Below are 11440 nucleotides of genomic sequence, written 5' to 3' on the forward strand. Positions count from 1 at the left end.
CCTGGGGCTCCACGTGGCCATGCTTGCTGGATGTCTACCCAGCAGCTCGGACGTCCTTTCCCATCTGCTCTGCACCTGGGTCTGGCAGTGCTTGTCCGGTGAGACCCACATGGCCAGGCCCCGCGGCAGGTCACCAGGGTCCCCACCCCGTCCCCGAGCTGTTCCCAGAAGGCTGTGGGAGTGACACGCTCCTCAGAAGTCCACCTTCCTTTCCTTGGGTTCTGGCGGCCAACAAGCCCTGCTGGAGGCAGGACGCTGGGAGGACCACCCTGGTCTCCCAACCTGTTTTGTCGTTTAAAGGCTGCCATCCCCAGACCTGCACAGTGTCTTCTTCTCCCACGGAATTTGAATTCACTCACTTCGTGTGATATGTCAGCAAAAACTAACGACAGGCGGGGTGCATGGGCTGGGGTGAGGACCCCCATGCCTATTGGGGGCACACTGCCACCCACACCAGTATCATCACGCTTGTCTGAAGAAAGCTGTTTGATAAACTCCCATCTGGAGCCACGGTCTCCTCTGCCCACCCTGCTGGAAGGGCCACCATAGGGGTGTTTGCTGACTGGAACCAGAGGGGAACCCCAGACGGCATTCAGAACGCTGCCGACCTGAGGAGGGGCAGGAGCAGAGGGGAAGGTGAGGGGTGGCGTGGTGGTGGAACGCCACCGAGTGTGGACACACAGTGCTTGTGAGTCACACACACACACACACACACACACACACACGGACGATCGGTGAGCAGACTGCCTGTGGCCCTGCAGGGGTGCTTGGAGGCAGGGGTCGTACCCGCAGAACAGCTGTCTGCTTGCTGAACTCGGCTGGCCTGTGCGACCTCTGCAGACCCCACAGCCCAGGGATCTGAATTTGCAGAGCTGGAGGATTACAATTTAAGCAGGTGGAGTCTGAAGCCATTTTCATGTGTTGCTGCATCTGAAAGGCTCCAACAAAATAAAAACTTTCCTCCCATGGACACTGGTCCTCACTGCCCACTCTGTTCAGTAGGCTCCAGCCCCCAGTGACCCCAGCACAACAGACAAAACCCCACTGGTCCTCACCCTCACCGAAGCCCACTGCTGGCGCCACGTGAGGCCTGGCTGAGGTCTACAGCCTCAGTGTGGGAACTGGGAGCTGCTTGCCAGTGCGGAGGTAGTGGGTAGGTGGCCACTCCGTGTCCCCCACAAGGTCCCAGGTGGGCAAGCTGGCACCAAGCACCCCTCGGGAAGAGAACACCTCCAAGTATGTGCTGGAATCCAGGCCCCAAAAGTGGGTGTGAGCCTGCCTGTCTGGGAGTGATTTCTTTGTTGCATTCATGCGACCCCATCAGCACAGGAAACCCATGGGCTTCAGGGCCATGCTGAACCTCCAGCTGGTGTCTGAGGCCGTAAGTATTCATGGGAAGAGAATGTTCATCTTTCTCCCCTGATCAGCTGGTGGATTTGAAAAGCCAACCAACCTTTCAGTAAACAGCCCAATGTATAATCACGAGGCTCCTCCTTCAGTGTCGGGTCGGCCCTAGCCCCAGTCACCTCTGAGTTACAGAAGATCAGTCCTGGACCTTCCTTCCGTTACGATGAACAGCGCGAGGACCTCTGGGTTTGCTGGGGGCTTTTTGGTGGGAATATACCTTCCTGTCAGTTACAAGAAGTGTACACACTGCTGCAGCTCGTAAACTGCTGATGTCATCCTTAGATGTAGGAGACTGGATTTGTGACGGTACCGTGAATGAAAGGCAGTCATAGTGAAAACCATTGTTTTTTAAAAAAATTCATCTGTCTGAACCAACTCCCAGCATAGACGTATGAACAGAATTTGGTTACATTCAGGGATGACCTACAGCAAAGACCGTGAAGCTGGAGTTGGGCATGGCCCCTTCCTTCCCCAGATCTCTCACTTCTCTACTCTCTTCTCTCCTTGTTCCAGTGGGAAGTATGCAGTTTCCCAGCTCAGATTTCTGCCTTACACAGGTTCCGGCTTTCAGAGGTTTGACTGCACTAGGCCCCTCTGGGGTGGTAACTGCTTTCCACAGACAAATAACCTGCAGATGAGTGCAGCAGGTGAAAGAAAGGCCCGGTGACTGCTTCCAAAAAAATTAACCAGCAAACCCACTGCCACTGAGTCAATTCTGACCCCTGGGCCCTTCTCTTGGGTTTCCAAAGCTATAAAACGGGTGAGAATATCCACAAAGGGGGTGCTGGTTTGCTGCTGCTGTTGTAGTTTTTAAATCCTCACGTCTTTATTATTTTTCTTTTATTCATTCACTCATTGTTGCACATTTTTCTCCTTCTCCCTTTCTTTGCCCCTCCCCAGTCCATCTTGCAATACACCTAAGGGTCTGTTGAGACACTGTAGCAAATTGCATTCATGAAATGTTGGTGGTGGTGCCCACTGGTTGGAAGCCACCCACAGCTGACCCGTCAGTGGGCTTTCAGAGGCCAGAATCACAGGGGAGACTGTTCATCCTCCCACAGGGCAGCTGGGGGACTCAAACTGTGGGCCTTCAGGATTGCAGCACAGATTCTATAGTGTGTATGAATGAGTGAATGAAAACCCTTGTGATTTGTAAACACTACCTCAAATCTAAAAAAGTAAATGGAGAAACCCATCTTTTTGGTGGATTTGAACCAGCCACCTTGCTGTTAACAGGAAGTGCTTTTCACTTACTATGAGCACAACTTCTTCCCCAGAACCCCCTCTGCCTCACTGCATGGAGTTAGAATCGACTCACAGGCGACCCTGTGGGGATTCCCAGGCAGTCAATCTCATGGGAGGGACTACCCATTTCACACCCAGAAGCCTACTCCGGCAGAAATCCCCTCTGCCCAGCCCACCTGGACTCCCTAACAGGCCTGGGAACAGGCACAAAGAGCCCTGAGGGACAAAGTGGAAGCAGTCCGAACGCCCGTGGCGGTAGCAGTCCAGGTCCTGATTTATGGAGCAGCCGTTATGTGTAACAGCACACAGGAAAAGAAGTTGTCAAAGGGCTGGTGCCCAAGAACTTTCTCTCCGTCAGCCTTACGGTGAGCTACCCCTGGTCAGGCCCTGGACTCACCGTGACAGGCGCACACAGAACAAAACGCACACAGCGCTGTGCCACCCTCACCACAGGCCACGACCACCGTCACCCCTAGCATTCCTGCCAGCTGATTTTCAGAGAGTTCCAGGTCTTCCTTCCTACTCTTAGTGTGGAAGCCCCCTCCCAAACCTGTTTAGCCTCCTAGCTACACACAAGCATCCACTCACAGATCAGCAGGGGGGCAGCCATGAGGCACACTGCCTGGGACTTGAACCCTCGTCCCCAGCACAGAGGGCAAGCACATTCACACTGAGCCACCACTTGCCCTCACTGTGACTAAAGTCACCGGAAATGACAAGGATGTGAGCAAACGTTGCCTGTCGTGGAACTCTGCAGTCCAGTGGGCGCTGTTAGTGGCTCATCCATATACAGCAAGAGCGTTGGGCCACAGCCGTGTGGGGACCTGGGCGGGCCCCTAGGGGCAGGACGGATGGTGGCTCAGGGAGGGGCCCTCGCCAGCACAGCCTGGAAGGGCCGGAGTCTTAAAATAAACCTAAAGCAAACACCAAGAGCTGAGCAGGCTGCCCGGGAGGGCTGGTCACGCTCCAGCAAGCATGAGCTTCTGTGCCCTACGTGGCTCCTGGGTCAGATCTGCCACCAACCCCCCGCAGCTCCCCAAGGCTGCAGATCTGAGCAGGAAGAAGCTGCCATCTCTCTCCCATGGGGCCGCGGGTGGATGTGAACCTCGACCCTCTACACCACCACAGCTCAAGAACTTTCTTAGTTTTCATTAGCAATCAGGAGATGGGCTGTGGGTCCTTCCCAGGAGGCAGAGTTGAAGCTATCCCCCTGCCCCCCCCCCATGGGACGTCCTGCACAGCCCTTTGCCAGCTCTGTGTTCCTTACACAGCCTATCACCACATCCTGGCTGTACCCCTTTAGCATATGTGGAAGACTGAGGCCTGGAACTCAAGGGACTCGCCAGGGCAGAGTGCCGGAGCCTGGACTCCATCTGGTGCAGTGCTGGTTGAGCCCCATTCCCTCCACCACACCCCTCGGCGTCCAGCTGGCACACCCAGCGTCCAGTGGTTAGTCATTCCACAGTGCCCTCAGGCCACGAACATGTTATAGACCTGCTGTCTGCAGACCAGAGTATCTGGGTGGACAAGCTCATCAGCCAGAGATTCCTGGCTTCGGGGAAACAAGATGAAAGTCAAACTGCCAGACTGACAGCTCACTGGCCAGAGGGGGATGCAGGGGGAGCCCTCAGCCAGAGGGCAATGTGGGGGGAGCCCACCCATGTAAGTGCTTGCAGATGCAGGTCCCAAGGAGTGGAGACCAGCGAGGTGGGGGCAGCCTGAGTAATTCAAGTGACACATGGGGAATCTGAAGGATGAGGCCAGCACCTGCAGGTGGCAGGACCCAGCGAAGGTGCCAGAGGGACCACCAGCACCTGGTGGTGTGGATGGCACACCTGTGGGTGCTGCTCTGGTCAGGTGGACATTGGGGGGACTACACACACAGACACAGGGGTACAAGTGGCTGGACCCCAGGAGAGATGGTGGCTGAAGCCACGATACAGGCTAGCCACAGGCAAGTGTGGGGGCCACTCAAGCCAATCGACCTCTTTCCTATCAGCCCATTCAAGTCAGAGTGACCATGTGACCCAGGAGGGCAGGGGCGAGGGCAGCGGCCAGCCAGGCCATGGGCAGCTGGCCCTCCTGGGAAGGTGAAGCAGTTCAACTGCAAGGTTTTCAGGGAAGCTGAGTCAGGAGTCTCTGAGTGGGGTCTCCAGAGTGAAGGTCTATGCTGGAAGGACAGAGGCCAAGGGTCAGGAGCTACCTGGCCACCAGAGGGCACTGGCCAGCCCACTCTTGTCCTAGCCCAGCAAGCCGGGCCCATGGACACCTGCTCAGCTGGGGCCCACACCCAGGCCTAGTCCCTGAATGACTTCCTTCCAACTTTCGTTTTCTGACAGACCCTGCACCTCCTAGTCTCAGTAGGCCCAGTGTCCCTCCCCCCAGGCCACCCTAGGGACATGGCTTCCACTGCCCAGGGCAGAATCTGGGCCTTGGACTAAGTTCTGGTCTCCCTGCAGCACAGAGCCCCAAGTGGACACCAGCTACCAGGAAGGGGTGCCCCTCAAAGTTTCCTGCCCCCCACTTTGTGACCCCTGCTCTAAGCAGTGGACCCTCAAAGAGGGCTCTTCCTCGAAGTCTTCCCTGGGGGAAGAACGCCCCTCCACCACTTGTCCTGACCAAGGGGCTGTGTGAGAACTCGGGCGCTCCCTGCAGCTGGGGCTCCATCCCAGGGGAATGACTGAGACAGTGTGCACACGACAGGGCACACGGCTCGATGGGACAGAGACGATGGAGTGTGTTGGGGCATCTGTGTGGATGGGCCAGGGAAGGACAGAGTGTGAGAGTCCCCAGTGCCCCACTGCAGACCCAGACTTTGTAAGTTGGGGCTGGAGACAGAACCTTCTAGAAGATTCAGCTTGGATAGTGATTTGAGATCTCCAGAAAATTGTGTTTCCTTTAAGCATCTCCTCCTATCATTGCCTGAAGTAGCCCTAAAAACTGTGGGGCGTGGCGTAGGATAGGATGATGGGACTCAGGGGAAACTGAGGCCCAGAGAGGGTGGCCCAGTGACCCTGTCATTCTTGGGCCCTGGCCATCTCCCTTCTCAAAGAGGGATGGCAGACACTGTGAGCCCTCTGCCCCTTAAGAGGGGTGGGGGTGGGAGTCCTAGGTCCCCCACCCAGGAAGGGATTTGCAGACAGAGTTGGACAGAAGGAGCCTGCCCTGTCCTCCAAGGCCAGTTGAGAAGCCCTCAGACAAGTGTCCCATCACTACAGAGATGTGGAGCAAAGCCTAGGGGTGGGTGGGGCTATGTTCATGGTCATGCCTACCCACAGGAGTCCCTGGCTCCCAGTGGGTGGGGGTATGGGCTTCCTGCTCCCTCCACGGGTGGGCATGAGGAGGACCCACTTTAGTGGAGCCCTACAACCCAGAGAGACAACGGGAAGGTTTGTTGTCCCGACCCCTGGGGCTTCTATGGCCTCGCTGCCCACAGAGAGCTGATGAAATGAACCCCAAGCACATTCTCAGCCTGCAAGAGCGACCATGTTCTTTTGAGTCTCCCAAGCTTTCAGGACTCTGAAACACACACGGCTCCAACATAGTAATAGGAGGAGACAGGTGGTCTCTGACCGGGAGACACTTAGGTCCAGCTCTCACTGTCTCGAGCCCTGCACGTGCAACGTGAGGCCACTTCATCCCAGCAATCTCCCCTTGTCCCCTCTGCAGCTGGGCATCCTGCAAGGAGAGTGGGGTCACTAGGGGTGTGGACCATACAGGATGTCACTGCAGGCGGTGTGACCCCAAAATGTCTGTAAAAATTGCCTGTAGTGTTTCAGCAGAAACACATTTCTTATAAAAATATCCCTGCAGAGGATTTTTATAACAGAAACGTTCCTAAATCCAGCTTACATGTATCAGTATATGTGAAAAAGTTCACATTGCCCCATTCTTTAGATCTGCTAAGGTGCTCTAGTGGTATAGTACATAACACCGGGGACTATGAACCAAAGGGTCGGGGGGTTGAGCCCACAAGGCACTCTGAGGGAGCTACACGGGTAGCTATCAGGATCCTCTTGTAAAGATTTACAGCCTCAGAAACTGATGCAGGGCCGCCACCAGTCAGAACTGACTCAGCAGCGGTGTGTGTGTGTGTGTGAATGCGCTCAGGTCAGAGCTCTCATTGTTACCCAACTGCAGTGATACTTTGTATCGCTCATGAGGGTTCTTCATGTTGTTTTCCTTGCTGCTCTGCATTTTTCCAGACACCGGTTCTGTCAAATTTTCTGAGGTTTAGCTACAATACTATGCTAAGTGGTATATGTGAACCTACAACAATAACTTCTTTGGGAACGATGTAATAATTAAAGAAGAGGAGGCTTCCGCTGAGCTGCTAATGCAATAACCAGTAACGCTGTGATTCAACGTGGGAACGTTCCACAGGCGATTCTGCGGTTCGCTCTCACACAATCGAAGAATGTTACTCCTAAGCAATTTACAATTCTATTTACCACTTATTATTTCTAGGAAACATTACTAAGGATACTGTTTCGTCTGGTTCCGAGGGGTGCCCATGAGCGGGTGTGACTACGCAGGGTGACTCCAACCCTAGTGACGCCATGGGGGCGCAGAGTTCTTTCCTATAAACCGGGAGTCCAGCCTCCCCGGCGCCCTGGCCGCCACTCGCTTCCCTGCGTGGCAGTGAGGAGGCGGGGCTGGACCTACGAGGGGCCTCCGCAGCCCCGCCCCGGGAGCGCCCCTGCGCCGTATTTACTCCAATAGAAGGGCAACTGGCGGGGGCGGGCGGGAAGGGGGGAACCCACACGGAAAACACCAAAAATCACGTCTTTACATTGCAGTAAAAGGAAGGCGGAGCCAAGGATCCCACTTCTTTACGTTACACACTGCCTCTCCCGCCACCGTAGTCACCTTAAAAGCCGGGTACCCCAATCGTGCCGGGAGCCCAGGCTCACGCCCTTTCCCCTTCAGTGAGGACCTTGGGCCCCGTGGAATGCGGAATGCGCCTGGGAAGCGGCAGGGGAGGAGAAAGGCATGGATGCCGCCATCCTCCTTGTCCGGCCCCCTGGCCTCTCCCTCGCAGCTCACTCTGAGGCCACGCATCCCCACTGACCATCTGCGGGCCATTGCATCGCTGTGACTCCCTAGACACAAACCACGTCCAGGGTCTGGACCTCTCTGGGAGGGAGGTCTCAGGGGCTGCTGTCCTTCGGGCAGAATGTCTCATCCAAGCTCTCTGGGCCCTGGGTCTGGGAAAGTGGCCAGGGGCTGCCAGGAGGCACCGGTCCCCTGAGGTGGCCTAGGGGCCACAGATCACGGGGAGGGACAGCACCTGGGCCTGGGCAGGGGTGGGGATGGGGGTGGGAGGACCCCCAACACCAGATCTGCCCCTGCTGTCTTTAAGCTTTGTAGAAATCCACAACACGGGGCCAGCACTGTTGAGCGAGCAGCTGAACCCCTTCAGATGACTCCATTCCACACAGAAGACCCCCTTCTCAGAGGGGCTCTCTCCCCCACCAATGAAAAAGCAGATGTCCCTCTGAGCGAAGACCCCTCTCTCCACAGTCCGGTTCTCTTTTAGGAATGGCAGATGCCAGCCCAGGCAGGATGACTCCAGGGCAATGAGGGGACGTGCTGGCCCCCTCCTTCTTCCCAAGGCCAGCGGAGCCAGGTACCAGAGGAGGGGTGGGACAGCTGGTCTCCAGCCACTGGCTTCCCAGGATTAAGACCACCGTACACTTTCCACCCCTGCATCCCATGCACCACCTGCTAAGGGGGGCACTGTCCAGTGTCCTGGACGGGCAGAGGGCAGCAGCGAATGGTGACCACGTCAGTGAACAGTCCACTGCAGCCGCTTCAGGTCTACCTGCTGCCCACTAAGTCAGGCCCAGGAGCAACCATGGACTGGAGATCACCCCAGGCACAGGCGAAGACTGGGGGGAGGGGCAGTGTGCGGGCCTGTGGCCTGGGCCTTTCTGGAAATCCACAGAAGGTCTCTAGGAAAGGCATGTCCCATTGCTGTGGTGACCTGAGTGAGAAGGCCCCAGGCCAGCCTGGAGGGACATTCTCAGCAGAGGGAGTGATAGGGGCAATGGAAGGAGCAGGCCCAGGGCTGTGTCCACTGAGGGGGAGATGAGGGGAGGGGGTGGGGGCAGGCCGAGTGGTCAGGGAGCCACGCCTGCTAGGGTGTCACCAGCGTCTGGCGAGCTGCTTAGACAGTGGTTTGTATTTTTACAAGATCGGGTGGTGCTGGATCCTCTGGCTGGAGTACCGAGGGGCAGGGCTGAAGGAAGCCTCCCACCAGGCAGATCGGACCTCTGGGCAGCGTGAGGGCACTGCTCCCGAGAGACAAAGCTGGATTTGAGGGGACTGGAGCCCGTGGATGGGAGGGCAAAGTGCTGGATTGCAACCCAAAGTCTGCAGCTGCAATGAAGCAGCTCTGGGGGATTGTGTTGTTGCAGCCCTAGCAGGACAGAAAGTTAAGTGCTGGGCTGCATACTAACTGAATGAAGGGTCAGCAGTTCAAGCCCTCTCGCTGCTGAGGGAGGAAGCTGTGGTGGTCAGCAGGCATACACAGCCTCAGAAGCCAGATGGAGGGGCACCAGGCATTGGCATCGACTCAAAGCACTGGATTTTAGGGGGGAGCCCAAGCTCACAGTCAGGATGGCTGCAGCATCGGCCACCCAGAGGAAGGCCCCCTCCACATCACTGCCAAGGCCACAGGTCCTGGGAGCTGGCCTGCTCCTGGGCAGCGACCCCAGCAGGGCTTGTGCCGATGGCCGTAACCCCTCCTGGCTGTCCCAGGCTCCCCCTGCCTGCTGCCATGGGCTGTGATCTTGGTCACAGGCACCCCAAGCACACATACCCGCACGCCCCGCTGCCCAGGTCCTGTCCTGTGCATCACCTGTTGGGAGGCCCAGCCTCCATTGGCCTCGCTGCACAAGGAAGTCCAGCAGCCATTGTTCAGGCTCATCTCTGCTGCCCCAAGTCCTCGTGTAAGGTGGCAGGCCCCAGCCAGTCCCTGAGGTTCAGACACCAGCACATGTCAATGTCAACTGTGCAGGCCTCCCCCCCCCCCCCAAGATGCCCTGAGCCCTCAGGTAAGTCTCTACCCGTGGTCAAGATCACACCGTGTGGACACTGGCCTCTACATCCTGAACCTCACAGGTGCCACCCCCAAGTGACAACATGCGGCTGCAGTTGCTCCCTTAAACCGCAGCTTCAGTGAGGCCTGGTACAAAGCCACCACCCACCACAAGGCCCCCTTCCTGTCCTCATTCCTTTTGTGCTGTGCCGGCCAGAGGCACATGAGGACGGCCCCTGCCCTGCTGCACACACAGCCTGCACGTCTGCCCACCTGGGCCTGAGGCAGGAATCCCAGCTCCAGTTCTCTTCATGCATATCCTGCCACCTGCACCCCCATAACCCTGTGTCCCAGGAGCCCAGAGCTTCCCCAGAAAACCGTGAGCAGAACGTTCTCAGCTGTAGGCACCGCACATTCACCTTGTAAGAGAACCACTGGCCAGATGGGGGGGGAGGGGGGGCGGTGCATCTGGGCTGAGCCCTCACCCAGTACTGTGTGGCACTGGCCGGGCCACAGGGCAGAGCACATGTCTCCAGGACACGGGGGCCAGAGACACAGGCCAGACTTCAAACCACTGGCTGGCCATGGAATCCTTACTCTTCCCCTGGCCCAGCTCTGCAGATTAGTGTCAGCTCTGTGATGTTCAGAGAGCTGGATTTCAGGGGAGTCCTCTCCTGTAGACCCCCTCGGGCTACCACCACAGAGGAGCAGCAGGGGTGGGGTGCTGTCTGCACAGCAGCCCTGGGGGCCAGTGCCTACCTCTGTGCTATCAGCTTCCCAAACATGCCTGGCAGGAGACGCTGGGAGGGACCCTGGGCAGCCAGACACACAGTGCCGGCTCTGGGACTCTGAGCCCCTGCCACAGTCACACTCGTGCCACAGTCACACTCGTGCCACAGTAACACACATGCCACAGTAACACACATGCCGGCAGACAATGCAGGGCCCGCCTGCCTCTGCCACACCAGCCAGCTCTTCCGAAGCACTGTCAAGTTCAAGGGCCAGCATCACAGGAAGTGGGGTAGCAGCATGGCCAGTGGACCCTGCTTCACAGGCTGGGTGGGCCCCGCCAGGCGTCAGATCACTAAGCCTGAAGCCCTCCAAGCCCAGGGTCTGGTCATCTGTCCCCTTGTCTGGGGACTTCCCCTCGTGGGGGCCATCGCAGAGGCTCCCGAGTAAAAGGCACCTTGAAGGGACTGAGGGCGGGGCGACGAGGACAGGGAAGCTCACCTGAGTTATTTACCAGATAGCGCGTTAGGGGACGGGGCGGGGTGGCGGAGACCAGCTGCTGCCAGACGCCAGGCGGCTAGTCCAAGCAAAGGCAGGGGCCCATGCACCCACCTGGCCGCTAGGGACTCTGCAGGCGGGACCCAGCGCAGTGGGAGGGCGGCGGGTGGAGGCTGGGTCCAGCCAGGGGGAGGGGCTGCAATCCCGCCCCCTCCTGGCATTGGGCCCCACCCCTACGACCCTGAGGCCACGGGACCCTCCGTGAGCTGTGGTCGGAAGAAATCTTGGAGCTGGGGGACCCAGGGTCGAGGCTGGATGGGTGGGGACCGCGCGGCGGTCCAGGTAGCCCCGCTCTGCGGACCCTGACCGCGGTCTCGGAAGCTGGCCCCAAAACCACAACAGAAACCGCCCACCCGGCACCCACCCCGGCGTTCCCGCGCCTTCCAACTCCACCCACCGGGGTCCTGGCAGGACGCGCCGCTCCCCACGCCAGCCCCGCCCGGGCCCCGCGGGTCCCCG

Source organism: Elephantulus edwardii, unplaced genomic scaffold (assembly GCF_000299155.1).
Source record: "Elephantulus edwardii isolate Elephantulus edwardi_28Jun2011 unplaced genomic scaffold, EleEdw1.0 scaffold00126, whole genome shotgun sequence".
In the NCBI taxonomy this organism is placed as follows: domain Eukaryota; kingdom Metazoa; phylum Chordata; class Mammalia; order Macroscelidea; family Macroscelididae; genus Elephantulus; species Elephantulus edwardii.